Genomic DNA, 19248 nt, shown 5'->3' on the forward strand with positions numbered 1-19248 from the left:
ATGGATGAATTTAAGATAATGGATTTTCAGTCTGCTGTAGAAGTTCTCTAAGATTTCTGAAATGCTGTGACTGGCTTCAGACTTCTTGTGTGTGGGAAATGAACTGATGGGATAGAGACATGGGATTATATAAAATGTATCACATGTATAACTTACTGATCAGTAGGAATGTGTTGTATAACATTGATGTTATAGTGGAATGTAGCAATAGTGTGGTAGAAAATCTTGTTTTGGACTTCCAAGGTTGCCTCGTAAAAGGCAGGATTTTAAGATGTTTGCTCCAGAAATGTGGTGCAACGGATGAAGATTCAGTTGAGATTTATTTTAAAGACATATTAGATGCCTTTAAAACATTCTTGGCAACAGTCTGAACAGTAACGACTAACAATGCAATTATTCCTACAGTTTCAGCTGTCAAAATTGTGGATGTAATTACAGGAATTGGAATGACAGTGCTCATTGCAAGGAGTAAACAAGTCTGAGTTCTAATAAAGACTTCTTTTTAAACCCATCACAGAGCACACAGAAATTCTGTGGCAGGTTATCTGCATCCCGTTCCAGAAAGCTTTGCAAAATCTCTGACTGCCAAGTTTGCGTTTGAAGGAGCAAAGTCATGACCGATTGTTAGAATGTTTTTAATTGCTGTGGAAAAAAACCAGTAACAAACCCAAAACACACACCCCACCCTCCCCCATGCTTTTCAGGGCTTTGAAAGTAGCTGGGCTGAAGTATGTGAAGCTGCAGTTATTTGTATGTAGGACAGATGCAGCGTAAACAGAAGCGGAGATGTCCTTAGCCTGTTCTGCCTGTGTGTCAGCTTAAACTTCACACCTCAGACTTCCAAATTTGTCAGTATACTTTTCTTTGTTTAAATCTATTCCCAGGCTACCGCAAAACAGGATTGTTGTGTTGGTTTTCTGCGTATTAGAGAGATGGAAGGTTTCTGAGCTGCTCTCTGCTGTCTGGTGATGATGTTGTTTCAGTCTTTGAATGCTGTGCCCCTTTCTCTTCCCTTGGGTAAGAGATCCTTTGATGGAACTGGCTAGAAATGCTTGCTTGTTTTGATCAAGTCTCATCATGATCGGGAAACAAAATGGGTATGTGGGGTTTGTTAGGTTTTTTACACTTGGGATACAGATTAAAATACTGATTGGTAGTGTTTTAATTGCTATGCAAGTACACGTGTGACCAGTGGACGTAATATTGCCTCATATTGTTTTCAGTCCTTGTAGTTGTTGTCTGTGTAGTGGATTTTAAGTTCTTTTAATCTAAATGCTTCTTAGAACAGCAACCAGTTTTGTGGGTAGAATTTAATTTTCTATAGTTTTGTGCTGGTTGGTTATTTCTACTGTTTTCTGTTTATTTAAGCAGACTTCATAATAATATAGTTGTGTGCAAAATGTGATTAGTATTGAATTATTCTGTTCTTTTTCCAGTAATTAAAAGACTCCAGGAATCTATTGGTGAAATAAAAATGGCACAGGAGAAACTCACCATAAACTGTTAAGCAGAGACCGGGGAAGTATGTATGTAGTAATAATTAAGTTAAATCTTAGGAAAAAACAGCATGCAATTGATATTGCCAAGAGGTTTCAGTGTAGCTAGGTGTAGGATTGTTTTTCCAGTTCCTGTTTAGACTCGCTACGTGACCGTGAGTAAACCTCTCTTTGCTTGTCTTTGTATCTTTAAAATACTGTATCTCCCTACATCTTCAGAAGGCTGGGAGATTTAGTTAGTTAATATTGATGTGCTGTTTTGTAGGTCTGAAGCACTCTACTAAATAATTGAGAATGAAGGCAGCCCTGGTTTTAGATTTATCACTGGGATGTTTTGATGCCCTCCTGAAAGGGGGCCCAGGCCCAGATTCGTGGCCAATAGAAATTATTTACTTGCTTCAAAAGATACTTAAAGCCATTAGTGCAACATCAATTGCATTGAAGTTAGCTCATTGGAAAAGATGCTACCAAAACCTGTGACCGTTTCTGAGGAGAGGAGACATTACAAATCTAATACTGAAATAAAAATTGATGGCAAAACCTGTGCTGCTGTCCCTGTAGCTACTGGTAATGGGGAAGCTGTGTGCGGAATCTGCCACACGAGGTCATTGTGTCCTCGGTTCTCGCTTCCCGAGCTGGCTGCGAGATCAGGGTTTAAATAGTGAATGGCTTTGGAAAAGGTAAAGAAGGAAGAGGTCACTCCCTCACTTTGCCCAAGCAAAAAATCGTTACACTGATTAATAAATACTCTACTGAATGAGATAAATCTTGATCTCTGGAGGGAGGGGAATAAAGCAAGCCTCTGCTGGATTAAGGGAAAGACTAGAAAAGGATGAGCTAACAGGGGGGGGTTTGACACCAGAAGGTCTCTTCCGTGCAGCGACCAGCTGTTTCTGTTCTGTGAGTGAACATTGGTGCGTGGATAACATTAATCCTGGTGTGTCTGAGCGATAACAGTCATCTAGCACTGAGCTCTCCTGTCTGAGTGCAGACAGCGAGTGATAGTAATGCTGGCAGCATACTGGGAAAATAAAGCCATTAAGAATTCTACTAACTGAAGCCACGCACGGTACTTAATGTGCCAAATATAAGCCTGAACTGGGTATGGATCCACTGAAATTCTGATTGAAATCCACTAGTGACAAGGAGTGTGGATTCCGTACTGGGAGTAAGCGAAGTGATTTATTTTACCTTAGGGTGGTATTCAGTGCTGATGTGAAATCAATGTAATGTGCAGAGCCTAAAAGCCTAGGCTGTTGTGTGTAGGTGACTTTTGTTGTTCTTAGGTCTAGGTTTCAATCCATGGGTATAAATAATATGATAGTGTAAATAATAATACAGTGTATTCTGAAATAGAATATAAGTTATTGCCCACATCTTGGATTTCTGCTGAGTGCTTTTCCCAATGTTTTGGGCAGGGTGTACATTAACATATACATATCTCCAGAGTGTTAGGGTGATCCAGCTCTCACTGTTTATGTTTGCTGGCTAATGGTACTGCCAGAAAAAGGCAGTCAGTTCCTGAGAGTTACTGACAAAGATACTGCTGCTGCAGTTCATTCAGAGTACGTTCCTGTGCTTCCTCCAGATTTTTCACTGTTCTGCATTTTGTGCTTTTTCTCCCCATTTCCTTCTAAGTTGTGACTTGTCTTTTAATAACTACTAAAACCATGATCTCGTGCAAGTTGTAACAGACTTGTTAAAGCCAAAATTTCACTGGTATGCAGCCTACTTGAGTATGGGGCTTCTGTCTTTGTTCCAGTTCATTACCTTAGGTTTTCTAGTCGTCTTTTCTGAGCAGTTCTCCTGTGTTAACCCACCTGATTGCTGGGGCTCTTCCTAACTCCTCCTGGTTTTGTTGAAGGATAACTTGGAAAGTTTAGAATGGTCTCTGATTGCGTTGTGCATGATATACTTTGTATATGTTGACAAGTTTAGTCTGTAATGAGAAAAGTACACAGCCATTCTTTGAGCAAGGACACTGGAACAATTAGGCTTTGAATAAGGATACTTTGAGGATGCATTGCCAGCTTGGCAAGAATACTCAAGGTCCATGTATCCTTAACTGAACCACCCTCATTATAATACTAAAAATCACACCCGTAGGTCAAAAAGACCCTTCCCCAGGTAAAGACCCCTGCCCCGAGTATGTTTGATAGTGGAAATCGGTGTGTAACCATATTATAATTCTATGTCAATTGCTAACTTATCAGTGTAAAGAGGATGGATTTGGAAACTTACTAACTGTACATATACATTGCAAGAAGTGTCCTTAGGGAGGCTTGCTTTGTGGAACACCACCTAGCCCTCAGCTCTGTGCAAACCTGAAATAAATAAGCGATGTCTCCCTGAGCATGTGAAAATTTTCTTCTTGCACACCGGGCCATAAGTCTGCTCTTCAGACAACAGTTTCAGCACTGTCTACAGCTGTATGCTGAGAGTGTGCTCTTTTTTTTCATTAATTATGTTCAGATTTGCCCCTGCTACTTTCCTAACACAATAGCTATTGCTCTCTGCTAAGTTTCCACTCACCTTTGGCTTTGTCCTCTCTGTGGGGCTAGCTGGTGGCCTTTACCCTGACCCTCTCAGCTGTGTACAGTGGCCTCAGGTCATCGACTGTTGTTGCAGCAGATCCACTGGTCTGGGTTGGCTGCCTGTGTCCCATCTGAGCTGCGCCTCGGGAGGAGAAGACCCGCTTTTATAGAAAGCAGGACTTCAGGTATCTGTTCCTGATCTGCAATGCTGCTTGTTTCACAAGGGTTTATTGCAATGGTCCAGCATAGCTGGGTAGGTATTTCATGTGTACTTGTCCACGGTTCCTTTGCTGTCTCTGCTTTGTTATTGCCTAGGGGATACGCACTTGGTCAACTGACTGATGAGTTTGTTCTCATGGGGTTTCTGTTGCAGTGTACTGTGACCATGGTCTGACAATAGCTTGTTAGAATCCCGTAGCTTTTACGGCCTGTTTTAACTGCAGTTCCTGCTGGAGCGTGCTTTAAATGTTCTGGTTTCTGAGTGGTAGGCTTCATTTGTATTGTGACAAAGGAATGTAGCTCCGTTTTGTGGAATTGAGCAGGTTTAGGTCTTGGAGAGTTAACTGAAATTGTCTGGGGCTGGGAGCCCTCCTTTTCTTGGGCAGTGTCTGTTTTCAGCATGCCTTGTGCTATTGTGTTTGTGCTTACAATTGTGTATTTGTAGCTAATGAGTGCCCCTACTATTCTTAGACGTTCAGCTGTGAAGTACATATTGATCTCCCAGTTTCAGCTCTTACCTGCTGAGATTTATGCTCTGTCCCCTTTGAACATAATCGTAGTTTATGCACAAGATTAGCCTTTTCCTTGGAGGACAGCATGAGGCTTGTGGTCAAGTGGGCGATTGTCCTGCTGCTTGGGGCTTCCCATCCTGTGCAGCATTTTAGTATGGGCAGGACTGAGTGATGCCAAGATGCTATGGCATGGTACGCTCTAGAAATTATTTCTGATTGTATCTGTCAAGTGTAATGGCTATATCACATGCTTAAACTTGTGTGATGCTGCTAGCATCTTGGTCACGTTTGTAGTTACCTAGCTCGTGTAAGAAATGGCTTTTCATAGTGTCTGTTAAGACCTATAGTTAGGCTATGCATGCCATAGGGCTAATAGCATTTGTCCATGCCAGAGGTGAGTCACTAACTGAACATTTCTTTTTCTCCCAAGGCTGCTCACCCATGATACACTCAAAGTGATAATGCATCTTAGTTTTATGTTTTATTGATGTTCTGCACTTGCCCGTTGCTTTCAGATGAGGACATCTCCAGCAACTGGTTGCACTTTTGGCTTTAAATACTGCTGTTAGCATTGCTTCTGGAATTGCCTTTACAATCCAGTTGGAGTCATGTTGGCAGTAGGTCAGAAAGCATTGCTGAAAATGTGGCAATTCTCTGACTACTTGCTGTGGAGCAGGGACTGAAGGTCTCTGGATCTGCAAAGTCCTCCTTTTAGTTGCTTTTTGTCAGGGCTTTGTCTCCATATTTGTTGTGCTGTCTTTGAGGGGGTTTTGTTTGCATGTTCTGCTCTGCTTGTCTCTAGCACCTGATATATCACGGAATATAACCTGATTCTCCTTCTGCAGCTGGACTGAACCCTTTGTGTTTCATTAACTTACAACAGCATATGCATTGGGTGCTGATACCCGCACTGCTCTGTCTGTCGTTTTATCTCCTGAGCTCCTGCAGTCTGAGCCTGTGTAATTAGGCTAAACTATTGGCTGTTACTGTACTGATGGTTGCCGTGGGTAGCTGTAGTTGGTTTAGATCTTTGAAGACATTTCTGCAAGGGATTAGATCTGTCCTACACCATTTCCTGCTGGCTGGAATAGTATGTCCACTGAATGACGTTGCCTTTCTCTAGGGTCTTGAAAGTAGATGTTCGTACTAGAATTCTCAGCCTCTTAATGTAAGTACAGATTTCCACTTCTGCTTCTTGATTTCAGGGTGTTCTGTTTGGGTTTTTTTTGTTTGTTGGTAAATTTTACTAAAAGTCTTTATAGTCTCTTTTTAAGGGAGCACTGTGTTTATTGAACAAGGCAAGTAACTTGATTTTCCCCCCCAAGCGTTACTCCATGCAAAGTGTCTCTCCCCCCACCCCCCCTTATTTGAGATAGAAGAAAGCTGTATTTCTTCAATTTTTTTCTCCTGTGGCCAGCTTGGTGTATGGATTTCTAGGCAAGAAAGCCTAGCAGCTAATGTTACTAGCAAGGTTTTTCCTAACATTCTGCCTTTCTGCCGTGTTTCTCAAAGTCAGTTGTGATGAATCCCGTTAACTTAATGAGCTACCAGCATATTTTGTGTATCATACACTGAATAATGTGTTAAGGCTGTATAAAATGCAGTTTGCTTTCCTTATTTAGCAGAAAACCTCAGCTGTGGCATAGCGTCGTAGGTGAGTACACACAAATGAAAATACTGTGCTTTAGGTTTTGGGGTATCTACCCTGCAGGTTTCTTCATGAACACCCTTGGGTTTGGGCACTGCTGTGACCCCCAGTTTAATTTCCACTTTTTTTTTCAGTGCTGTCTCTGACCTATGTTAAGAGTTGCAAGATCACGGTACTGGTTAAACAATGGCTATTATGGCTGTATGTAGTTTGGTTTTATGGTTATTTTTGGTTAGTTTTGTTTGTTTTAAGGGGACATGTTTAATGTTTGTAAAATCAGCTTTAATTTGAAATAATAACAAAGCGTTAGTATTTCAAAGTCCTTGGTTCTAGTGTTGACTGTTGCTGACATCATGTGGTCTTGGACAGGTTGCTTTTCTGAGCATGACTCATTGGTAGCACCTGCACTGCTGATAGCAAGGAGTGCCTTAAGATTTGTTCTGTATTTTTAACCTTTTAACTGCTGCATGAGTAGTTGGGGAGGGGGGAAGGGGCTAGGGGCAAGTTCTTAGTTGCTGTATTTAAAAGAGAGGGAGTTGAGACATGTTTAAGTGAAAGAAATTTTGTTATGAGCCTGGACATAATGAATGCATAGATATACCTGAAATGAAAAGTAAGATGTAAACAGGTAATGAATGAGCATACCTTTTTACTTGAGTAAGATGTAACACTAGCAGGAGCCAGGATGTGGTCTCCGTAAGTGATGCTTGATGCTGCAAGAAACAGTCATATGGGAAAAGTAAAGGGTGGAATACTTGCGTGGGAGTTGTCAACTGACATGGAAAAAGGGGACTGCACTTAAAGAGTTCTACTGATACGATTTCTGCAAACTTTTGTCTGTAGCAATGGAAACAGACTACAAATTTAAGAACCTTGGAAGATGAGGAATTGCTTCAAAAGGTGGTGTAATCAGCCCTGGTAGCAGGGGGTCCAGATAACAGCGATGAGGTGCTGTCAATCTTAAGTAAACTAGTGACGAGGAGATGTTTGCTGCTGATATGTGCTTGATGATAATACCTGTCCCCTCCTGAAAAAGGGTAAGATGGAGAATGTATGGGTTGAAGAATAACTGGTTAGTTTAAGAGTTTTGGTGCAGCGGAAGCAAGGTGGGTGATATGAAAGGCTGGTAACCGTTCAACAAGAAGAATGGAGTGAGAAAAAGCTGGGTGCAAGGAAGAGGCAAATAAAGCCTTTAGTGATAGCCAATATCGCACGTTAAGGTTAAATTGGAAAATGAGTCCAGCTCAGGCTGAAGTTAAATATGCTAACAGTAAGTAACATGCTAGGTTTAGAATACTTTGTGATTAATCTGATTTTGTCGTGACGCATTGTAAATCTAGACTGTCTCCATGGTATTCAGCAAATCTAATGTACTCTCTAGGGTACAGTCTTAGTTGTGCTAGGCCAGGTATTTTATGTATTGATTTCTATTTAAGAATCTGTAGGCTTACATACAGAGACAAGTTGTTTACTGATTTCAGAAAGACTGACGAATGGTCCAGGGGCAATCCTGCTAAAAGTGTTTCTGTTCGATCCCACAAGCTGGAGGTGCAGACAGATGTTGGAAAGGGAGATACTCATATGGTAGAGCTGATTCTCTTCTTAATGATACGGCCTTTACAGTATTTTTTGTCTGGCAGGATATGAGAGAGAACGAGATGCCCTGGACTAAATTTTTGGCTCGTGTTCATTATTGAAGCTTCATTTCAAAATAGTTTCACAAAAATCAAACCAAGAAACAGAAATCAGAGATGGAGAAGCTTTCTGTCTTTACAGGAAATAGCTATGCTGTAATCCAGGGTGAGATTGAGGTATTTGCAGGCTAGCTTTGAAGTAGGCTATTGCTAAATGGAATCCATTAAGATCTCTGTAGCATGCACAATCCAGCAAGAGTCTTGGGAAATCAGACTCGGGTGACTTGCGCGCACCAGTTGGGGCGAGTGGGGCTGTGCTGTCAGCAGGAAAGCACGCACTGTTTCTGCTTCAGCAGCAGTGTATGATGCAGACATTCTTTTTGCCACAGTAACATTTCATCAACTTGCTTCTGCTTTGTGCGAGTGATGAGAGAGGAGAATCGCACCCACAGGATGGTATTTTTTTTGTCCCTTGGTGGCCAAAATGAAGGCTCTTGGTTTTTTTGAGAGGTCCGTGATGGCTGGCAGATTTGGAACTTGTGGACTAGCGGCTCTTAGTTCTGGTTTAGACTGCTTTTAGAGGTGGGATATACTTTTATGGAACCAATGTAAGCTTCCTGAGAGAAGGCCACATTTCTCTGTTAGCTTTTGCAAATCCTTTGACCCTCAGTCTCAGGAGTCTGCAGCCTGCAGCTCAGAGTTGGTGTTGTAGACCATTACTACTAGTTGGGCGTTTTCTGGGAGAGGGGGAATTAGTTGTGTCAAAAGTGGTGGAATTGGTAAGTATTTTTACTGTGCATGTGGAAAACTACGTGACCCTTAAACCAGAAATGGGGAAAGTAAATACTTTAGGAATGTCTTACTTTAATGCCCTGAAGGTGTTCTAAGGAACAGTGAAATGGTACAGTCCAAGTAAGCCAAGTGTATCGTCTACATGCTGCCTATATAGATTACTAGTGAAACATGCCTTATACTAGTTAGGAGGTGTTCCATATATTTGTAAAGAGTGTGTGATTTTATTACAGTAACAAAGCTGAGCTCAAAAAATGGTTTTGAAACCTGCATCAAGTTATTTTGAAACCTAAATTAAGGAGTTCCTAAGACTGCCATCTGCTAATGTGACAGTGCTTTACAAATAAAGTAGTAGTATCCCCCCCTTTTTAAAGAGTACTAAGCTGAGACAGTGTGGAGTGGCTTGTCCATTTCCTGTGTGACCTTGGACATCACAGATGAGAACAAAATCTGTTTTGAACTTGAACTATTGCTTTGGACTTTACTGTGTTCCTTATTGAAATGACTGAGCGAGGGGTGGGAATGGGCAATGACCTGAATAAAACAGAATGTGTCACGTAACATGCTGAGTGAATGAGTCAAGCAGAGACTAGACCAAGTAGATTTATAGATGTTAGAAGGAAATTGATTGATGAAATTTTACTTCCAGGTTTGAAATAAAAGGTCTGTTTGGCCATGAGGTTTGTTGTTGTTGTTAAAGAAGAGAAGGATAAAAATTGATCTGCTTTTGTGTAGATGACAACAATACAGATAAGTGGAAAGTGCCACTTGGACACGCTTGAAGAGCTATCACTATATCAAGTTTACATCCCGTACCTGATAGAAGGAAACAGAGATGGAATGCAGTTTAAGGTAACGCTGGTACTGCTACAGCTGGAATGATCTGTGCAGCTAACCTCTGTTACCTTGAGCCATTGCCAAAACTTCAGCATTCAGAGAGCAGGTGGGTGCTGAGTTCCTGCCTTGCCAGTGACATGGCAAAACCTTTGTTCTGGCTCCTGCGTGCTAGACAATTGAGGGAGCAACAGTGGCAGAAAGAAAAGGCAAGGGTAAGTCCCTTGAGAAATTTTAATGTCTTTGCTTCTCCCTCTGTGCCTGTGTAGAAGGTTTGTGTGCCCTGGGCCACGTACAAAGGGAAGTACTTGGTGTTTTGCTCCTTATAGATGATGGCTGATGGGGCTAAGGAGACTTGCTGTAATCCTACAGTGGCGATGTAGTTGATCACACTCTACCATATCAACTCTGCCTCTGGACACTGGAGATGATAGGACAATGGCGGTACTAGAGCATTATGCGAGTAGGAAGAATCCGTTTTAAAGGGGCTAGGTGCTCCAGTGGTGATAGTAGGGTCAGGTGTTTACACCCTTGGTAGACTTAGTGAATAAGAGGTGCTTTGAAGGGGAGCTACTGATATTTTCTCCTTTGCCAAATAAGCATAGGTTAAAGAATGAAGGAGGCCATTACAAATCTGGCAGGCATTTTTGTCTTGCGTCTTCTGCTGGCACAGTTGTTTCTTTTGACAAGATCTGTTGGTGCAGGTTTTGCCTAGGAAGACGGGAGTAAGCTCTTATAGCAAGATTGTGTTTTCACCAGGAAGGGCTACACTCACCTGACAAGCCCTTTGCTGCCATAAAGCAAGGTAAAGCTATTGATGGTTAGCCCACAGCATAGACCTGGCCTCAGTGTAAAGGTCTGGGCAAAGCTATTTATTTGAACTAGGTCTTAGTTAAGCACATGTTGTAAGAGAATGAGGTTTGTTTTGTTTTTTTTCCTGGCATGTAGCGTATCATCAAGGAGAAACCCATCAAGTTAGTGTGTGTTTGTTTGATTTTTCTAATAGCATCTCCTAGTCAGGAGAACATGCTCAGAAAGGACTTAGAAAAGTAATTTTTGGTCCCAAACTTGACAGTGCTTTTGAGCCTTTCTTATCTCTGTTTCATGTCTTTAATTTGGAAGGGTGAAAGGGAAAGTGATTTCTAATCCAGCTAAACACATCTGACTCCAAACTTCGATTTGTTTGCTTGAGAATGAGATACGCAGATGAGCTGTCTGTGTAAATGTTTAATGAAAGAGGTTAGAGTGGTGGTTTGCTCTGACACTCGTACAATTTGAAGTATTTGTATTGTGCTTTGGATAAGAGTTGTGTGTTTTTTCTCTTTTTTCTACTTGATATTTTAATTCTCCTGGGTTTAAGAATAAGTGTATTCAGTTTTTTAAAAAGTCAGTGATGGGAGATGGATAAATGAGATGTTTAACACAGCTTCTTGAAGAGAGCATGTGTCTGAACTTCTGTTTTGTGAGACAGTTGATGTCCCCCACTTCATGTCACTTGTCAAGCAGTGACATCATAAGGGACAGAATTGGGCTGATTCTTACAGCTTTGAAAAAAATGATTTTAGGAATATGAAAACAGTGTTATAGAGATACTGCAATATAAAATACACTGCAAATATAAATAATATGGAGAATTGCCTTTGTTTCTGAAATATGCATATGTATAATATTTGGAGCTCCATTTTACCCTAGAGCTCTTTGCTTTTCTCCTGTCAGTAAGGACTCTGTATGTTTAGATGTTACCTAAGAAAAAGGAAGAAGGTGTTACGACTTCCTTGTAATTAGTGGATTTGCTTAGAATTCATGTAGAGCGGGGAGTCTCTCTAGAGGCTAGTGAAAACCTCCACCCCAGCCCATTTCTGATTTCTTGTTGTGTCCCAACTACTCTTACAAATTGCTTACCACAGCACTCTGCTCGTTGCCCCTGGCATATTGTTGCAGAAACCCCATCTCCAGTGATTTGTAGCAGTATTCTAATTAAATTGTTCATCGGTGTTCATCTATTTGTTTGTTTAAAGCTGAATGCTGTGTGAATTAGATAAATGTCTTTTGAGTGACCGAAAGAGCAAGTTCAGAGGCAGTAGAGTCACTAAAAGGTTTAATTTAAGAACTTAAGAGTAGCTTTGCTGAACTGTGGATTTCTTTTGATAGAACAGGCTCCATCGAAACAGTAACTAGTAGTATTTTGGCCTGATCGTACATTGGCGTGAGTGAACTAGTTTCTCACATGCTTGTAGCACAGAATTTACTATTGGCACAGTCAATTGGTCAATATTGGATCTGTCAAGAAGTTGAATTTTCCTTTTTTGTTACAAAGGCAGCCTGTGGCCTTTGTAATCTTTTTCTGCAGCTCCATCCTCCTCAATCCTTCAGCATTTGCTTTGATTTCCATGACTTGTTGGCTTTGCTTGACATCTTTGTGGAGTTTAGCCTTCTGGGATCAAAGGGGTTATATCTAAATATTTTATGGTTTCAAGTGGGGACTCTGCCAAGAGACTTACTGAGCCCTCCCTCACAAAAGATTTTTCTTCTACTTGGCACAGATAAAATGATGTAACTGGGACTCGGGTAACTCCCTATTAGCTCTACTAGATGCTTGGGTACCAGCTAGAAAGGAGCAAAAAAAGGATTTCCTTCTTCTACTAGGTTCTCATCAAGTTGACCATGTCATTTGAGGTTTGTTGGGCAGCTCATGTTTTTGTATGACTTCTTGTTGGGTTTATTTTCCATAATGATTTGGGAAAGCGATTTTTTTTCCCCCCCCTCCCAGTCCAGGAACAATTGCTCATCCTTTCCCATCACTGAGGCAGCTGGTTGGAAATAGGCAAAAATTTCACAACTTTTCGAAGCCAGTTGTATTTTTTTCCCTGCTGAGAGCCCTCTAGCACTCTCCTTATCTGTCTTAGAAGAAAAATGCAGCCTGTGTTAACATGCTTCATTTCATTTCTGTCTCTGACTCCACCTACCCTAGCACAGTTCAGGATCATTCTTTAGTCTTTCTTGAGGACTCTGTGTGATTGGGGCTTAATCCTGTGCCCCTGCATCATCAGGGGGTATCACCTCACTTTCTTGACACCTCTCTGTGTAAACTGTTGTCTCGGTGATGCTTAGATTTGCAAAGGAGCATAGCTTCTGTGTGAGCACATAAGGTGAAGTTGCCTGGGCTTTCAGAAATGCTTCCCGCCTGACAGTGCCTGTTGAGCCCCTGACAGATTTTGCCACATTCTGCAAGGGCTTTGGAAGAAACTTCTAGGTATTGCAGTGCTTCTGAAAAAATGTGCCTGCAGCATCTAGACAGGGCTTGTAGTCAGTCAGTGATTCCAAACGCTGAGTATTGCGCTGTGACCACACATAACATAGTTACTACTCAGTAATCATAACAGCTAATTATGGTTTCAGTTTTTGCCGTCTCATGGTTGCCTTTCCTGTAATCTCTTAGTACATGGGGTATGGGTTTTGGTTTTCTTATGCAGAAAGATTCTCTGAATGTTTTCTCTGTAAAAGCCTGGACAACTCGTGCCCATCTCAGATGACTGGGAACCAGCGGGTGCCATTGTACATGTCTGCTCCTGGTGCCACCCCTCCCCTGCTCAGGCAGCAACCTACCTGGACTTTTCTACAATGTCATCGACACATGCAGTTAGCCTGAGAGTCTGGTATACCCTCTGTTGTACCGGCGCTCTAGTGAGGAAAAAAAGCTGTTACATAGAGGCAGTTTTGCCTTACAGATGTGGAATGGAGGTAATTGGGGTACCCAGCGTAGTAGTGAAAGCATGGCTGTATACCCAGGCCGTTGCCACAGGAGAGGACTGAAGCAGAAAGTCATTCTGAGGTTATTTAGAGCTTTGGGGTTTATCAAACTGAGTTTAAGGTATCCCTAGGTGAAAAGGAAAAATGGAAAGCAAGCTAAGCTGTTTACCCAGGCCCCCTGAGCTGAAAGCCTCAGAAGCACCTAGTGTATTGTGTGAATGTGAACTGCGCCAGCTGTGGAGGGTGGCAGTTGTGCCCTGGGCCCTTTGCAACTGCCTTGCACTCCTGTTTGGGCTATGGATGCCTTTGTTCGCTTGCTATGTGAATATATGATTAAGCTCTGGAGCTGCGTTGCTGCAAGCTAAGGAGGCTGGATCGGCATATTCCTGTTTGGTCAGTCCTAACCTAAGACATAAATCTTGTGGTTTTTTTGAATGCCAGACTGTTTGCTGCAAGTTTCCGTGCTAGTACTGCCATATACTGTCCATTCTTATGCTCTGGTGAGCTACGGTGATGTGTGCTATCTTTGTGGTTCAAAGAGGGCACTCTGATAATGGTTAAATGCTCACGTCCCCCCCTTTCCCCCCCTCTCTGTATGCCATAAGGCTTCACGCCTGGAGCTTGCCAGGCAGCCTGCCCCGGGTGTTGTGTGTAGCAGGCAGGAGTAGGGAAGCTCGGCTTTAGGAGAGGGAGCTTGAGTAAGGCAATGAGATTGGGAAGCCTGGCAGTAACTCTTAAGCCAGAAGATAACTCTTGGTTTTGGTTGGTGGTCACTCCTTAAGCAAACATTTGAGAGCTTCAGCAAACTGGGCCTTGCAGCCAAATTGTTTGATGAGGATGCTGGAGATGGGTGACAGGATTGGCTTGTTCTCTGTAGCCTTGGTGGGCTGGGCTATGTAGGGAAGGGCTGTCAGAATGTGCTCTGAGTGGAAGGAGGCTAACTCCTGAAAATCGTTCCCATACTGCTGTACTGATCCTTCTGAGAATTGTCCTTGGTGCTCAGCTTCTGGGTTTCCCAGACTCGGCCACAGGCTGAACAGTTTTGGGCACATGCATGTGCTTTGTGGTGGGTTTTTATTCCAGTTGGTTACTGCGGCCTTAGGGCTTGTCTTTTTTTCTTTTACTTCCTCTTTTCTCGGATGAGTGTGCTTGAGGAATGGACTGGCTAATCTGATGCTTTAATGATAGCCAAATAGCCTTGGTCTCCTTGGTTGCTCTTGAAGTTCTAGTGGCACGACCACTTGATTTCATCCATCCCCTTGAGAGTCCTTCCTCCCTTTCCTACCCGTTGAGAAATGGGGGTGTGTGTGGTATTTGCTGTATAAGCAAGGATAGGTAGCAGCAGAAGCCCAGTGGTTCTGACACAATAATGATCTAATTGCCTTCATCAAGTCCCACAGTTGCTTGTCTTGGCCACAGAGAGAAAAAGAACTTTTTGCTCTGTGATAATAAGCTGGTTTGGTGTCCTGATGGGAATCCACCTCTAGCAGAGCCCCAGGGCCTGCACAACTAATAGAGAGGAGTTTTAAGCTGAAGCCTGGCTCAGCTGGCAACTGAGTCCTTTTTTTTTTTTATTTTTTTTTCCCCTGCAGTTTGGCCATGGGCCCTTTAAGAGGCCTCTGAGCACAATATAAATACTCTCTTTTATTTGTCATAGGCATCTGTACAGCTCCTGGTATGGCTGGCAGTATCTGAGACTCTTGCAGTCCTCCAGCATATGCTGCTGTAAAGCTGGAAGGTGACTTATTCCAGAAGTACAAAGAAAGAGCAGAAATGCATCAAAGGTAATGGAGGAAGCCCCCAGCAACAGCTGCCGTCGTTCCTTTCTGTCCGATCCATAACCAATGTATGCTTCAGCTCTACACATGACTTAATATTTCGATTGGGCACTTCCAGCTCGTGGTTATGTGACGGGAAGAGAGGTAAACCATAAACTGGTTCTCTAGTGTCAAGGTAAAGGGACATCCTGCAGTGTGTTTGGGATTTGGCTGTGGACTGAGTAAGTGTGCCATGGCTTAGAGACTGGTGGGAAAATATCTTGTAGGAGGAACCTCTGTGGTCCTGTGAACCTAAAGGAAAGCGGGATTAGATTCTTGGGTTGTTCCATGCCTGAGTAATGCCGCAGAAGAAAAGGGAAACTGGTCCCTGCAGAGTGTAAAATGTGATGTTAACAGTGGGACACTGTGTCCGTGCTACTGTTACAAAAGGTTTTAGCTCAGAGACCTGTCAGCATTTAATTACAGTTGACTTTTAAAACAGTCTTTCTGGTAGGTAAAAGAACATTTTATTATTAAATCTGCACTTCAGACTCAGGAATTTTGAATGTTTGAATTGGTTGCAGAGGCAATTAAGCACCTAAATCCCTTTTGAGATGAGATCATGCCAGTTCTTTCTGTAACAAGGGTGTACAGTGTTTATTCCTGCTTTTTATACAACTGCCATTTGGCTTTTTTCTTTTTTTTTAAATTGTCTTTTGGCTCAGCTAACTAAAGCTAACCTCTCCTCTTTTATTGCTACAGCCCTGTGACTGTTGCTTTATAATTATAAGACACCTGGGAGGAATTTAGTCTAACAGTGATCTTCCTTCAACGTGTTGTTACATCACCCATGAAAAGATCAGAGAGATAACCCTTTGTCCCAGGTAAATTTTAGAAACTAGAGCAGCATAAGCAAGCTGGAATTGCTGTTTTGCAAAAACAGTGTGTAGGGTTCAGCAGGGAGAGGACTGGGTGACCTCAAATGAAACTTGCCTCAGAGAAAGGAGATGTCCCACTGATGAAGTCTAAGCTTTGGAACAAAAAGTCCCAGAAATAGTTAGCCATAGGTGGTCTCCTGAGAACGTGTAGCGAGATGGGAACTCATGGGAATGCTGCTGTTTAAAAAAGTCCCTTTGTACTATGGTTTCAGGTAACAGCTAAGGTGTGCTGGAATGCTAGGTGTGATCCCCAGCTGACGAATGACCAGAGCTTGGATACAGACTCCTTAGAATTTTTGGTCCCAGCTCCCAAGCAATCTAGTGAATGCCCAAACCAGATTGATCTCAAAGGATTGTACTGTCCCACAGTAAAAAAGGGACAGTTTATACCGCAAACCTGAGGAGTGTCATCTGAAAATTACTGTGTTGCTCTCTGTCTTGAGGTGAGAGTGGTTAAGATCTTCGGTGATCTGAAGTGCTCCAGGACCAGCAGATTGGAAATTCCTTGTTTGAGGAGCCCTTTAGCTCTTAACCAGTGTGGAGGTCCCTTAGTCACCAACAGGTTTCAGACCAGTGGCCTGCAATGATGAAGGGAGCGGCTGACACCTCAGAACTGTCAGAAGCTGTCTGGTTTGCTGTTTTCTTAAGTTTGTTTCTAGTTAGGAATCTACATTTTAACACAGACTTAGGTTCTTGGTCAGCGCTGGATTCTGTAAAGCTTGCAGCTATGGAATCACGCAATGTGAGGAGATACCTGATGTTGCATGGTTTGGTTTTCTGATGTAAACGACTATTAATGCATAACATAAATGATAGGGGATTTTTTGCCAAAACTTTTTGTTTATGTGTTATTTAATAACGAGTCATACTGATACACAGCCCTACTACTGATTGCAGGTGGCTCACAAACATTTGACTCCATTATCTGATTATTCTTGGTATTTTCATCGAAGAATATAAAACACCGTGGTCAGGGACTCCTGTGTGGTTCTCTTTCCAAAACTCTTGCTTGGAGACTGCTGAGGAAGTGTGCCAGCTCTTAGATATAGGAACTTTTTGGTAGAATGACCTGTATTAAGTAATGGTTTGAAGGTCCCGGCCACAGGAGAATATGGAAGGGATATTTGTGGAAAGTGATTTAAATGCTGACCGAAAAAAAGAGACTCCTAAAATGTCTGAAAATTACCATCATTTGTGGTTATTTGCGTTGGTGGGGTTTATCCCCTGTGGAAATGAAGCCTCACTTTCTCAGGGAAATAACCTGCCCAATTGAAACTGAGGGAGTTGAAGTACTTCGGTATTTCTGAGAAAGCCTCACAAGGTGGATGCCCCTTGGAATGGTACTTGGAATTAATTCATAGCCCTGGAAAGCGTTGGCTGAGGCAGGGGCCGCTGGATGGTGCTGTTGTCTTGTGGTTGACCGGCATAAAAACTGGTTACTTAAGAGACATGACCTGTTCCTAGGGAAATCCACTAGAAAACTAGTTTTAAAAGTTAAGTATCTGGCATTTGAGAATGGCAAGCATGGTGCTCATGTATAACATCTTTGTATCATTTTATGAGAAAGTCATGTCTCTTGGTCAAGAAGGGAAAGCTAAAGTACCTTGGCTACTTGTGAGCATTTGGGAGCTGTATTCATGAAGGCTATAGGACGGTGAGCAAACAAGTTACCACCACCACCAATCTGCATAAAACCCCCAAGCCTGACAGGTAGTAGGGTAAGGGTTTAGTTTAAACTGATGTCTTTGAGCTTCCACTGAGATGTAAATTTTTATTTCAGATAAGCTGCTCACCTGAAAATCAAAGGAGCAATGAATAGTTAAAAAGGAAGGAGAAGTCCGAAGTTGTGTTTATCCCAGCGAGCATGAGTGAATGCGTGTACCCGTGCACCGTAGGAGGGAGTCTACACACAAGCTTTACAGAGGTAGGGAGTAGTAAGTCCTGAAGAAAAAACTATGTGTGTGTACAGCTTCTGTAGTTACTGAGATCAAACCAGAAGCTTTTCAGGGAAATGCGATACTCGGCTCTGTGAAGACGTGCATGGTCTGACTTCATTTCTCCTTTTGGCCTGGAGGAGTGGAATTGCAGAGTTTGAGCCTCAGATCTGCTGAGGCAAATGCTGTTAGGCTCAGGGCTTGATTGCACAGAGTGAGGATTCAAAGTAGGACCATGTGATTCCATTTGGCTCTAGGTGATGGTTTGAGGCAGTGTCCTGAAGGAAAGTGCTTTTTAGCGGAAAGATTTCAAAATGTAGTTTGCTCTAATGTTGTGACAAAGATGTTGGTCAAGAGTTGTTTTTTTTTTTTTTAAATATGATTAGTGCTTTTGAGTACCATTGCTTCCAGGTGCGTGATCTGGGATAGCTTAAAGGGTCTGTCTTTTTTTTTCTTGTTAGAAATAAAGAAGGGGAAGACACTTCTTCAAAACCTATTGATGTAAAAAAAATAATAAATAAAGTGCATTGTTTGACTTGAGCTTTGGGCTTCCTCTGTCTTAAACAGGCCATTTTATGTCATTTTATCTGCCTTTTACCATGCATTTAAAATAGGACCATTGCTATTGCCTGCTTGGTTAGGAGTTAAAAGGAAAATTAAAGTAGTGTTTCTGACATACTGTGTATGTTTAAGGCATGGAGTTCTTTCAGATGCAGAGAGTAGCACTGGACTGCTTCCAAAATCCAGTTTTAATAAACTGTGTGACTTCAGAAAGGAACAATTTCTTCCTTTGTTTTGTTGCTGTTCTCATAAAAAGAGTATGTATCTGTGTACGTATGCCTATGTACGTGCATGTGTGTGTTTCATTACCACTTTCTGCAAAGTTTTTGAATACTGACTGTTGTGACCTCTGGATTGTAAAATCAAGTTGCAGAATGTCTTAGTGTAAAGACTGACTTGCTGCCTCTTTTTTTTTTCCTTTCTTTTTTTTATTTTTTTTCTTTCTTTTTTTTTATTTTTTTTTCTTCCTGGTCCACCAGTTTGGATAACTATTTCCAAGTTACTTGAATCCAAAGAGTGTTTGTGAAAGCTGAGAAGACAGAGTGTAAGCGTTTACTGCCGGAATTTGGGACTAGCTCATGGCCTGAGATGGAGTGCTTCAGATGCAGTTAAGCTTCCAGCACTTTGTTTTCTCTCCGC

The 19248-nt window shown here is 42.1% G+C and overlaps 1 protein-coding gene across 4 annotated transcripts in view; it reads left to right on the forward strand.

Annotated features, from left to right (window-relative positions):
• The first annotated feature begins 66 nt into the window (after positions 1-66).
• Positions 67-19248, forward strand: part of SLC4A4 (solute carrier family 4 member 4) — a 239997-nt gene continuing 220815 nt past the window's right edge. Inside the window, exons 1-2 of one of the 4 annotated variants that reach the window (XM_080408335.1) lie at positions 67-16060; positions 17895-18038. The gene's annotated coding sequence lies outside the window, so the exon portion shown is untranslated. Of the gene's footprint in view, positions 18039-19248 lie in introns of all 4 variants that reach the window. The other 3 variants (XM_080408336.1, XM_080408337.1, XM_080408339.1) reach the window with 3 other exon arrangements.

The sequence above is a fragment of the Falco punctatus genome, assembly GCF_963210335.1.
Source record: "Falco punctatus genome assembly, chromosome: 1".
NCBI classification, from domain to species: domain Eukaryota; kingdom Metazoa; phylum Chordata; class Aves; order Falconiformes; family Falconidae; genus Falco; species Falco punctatus.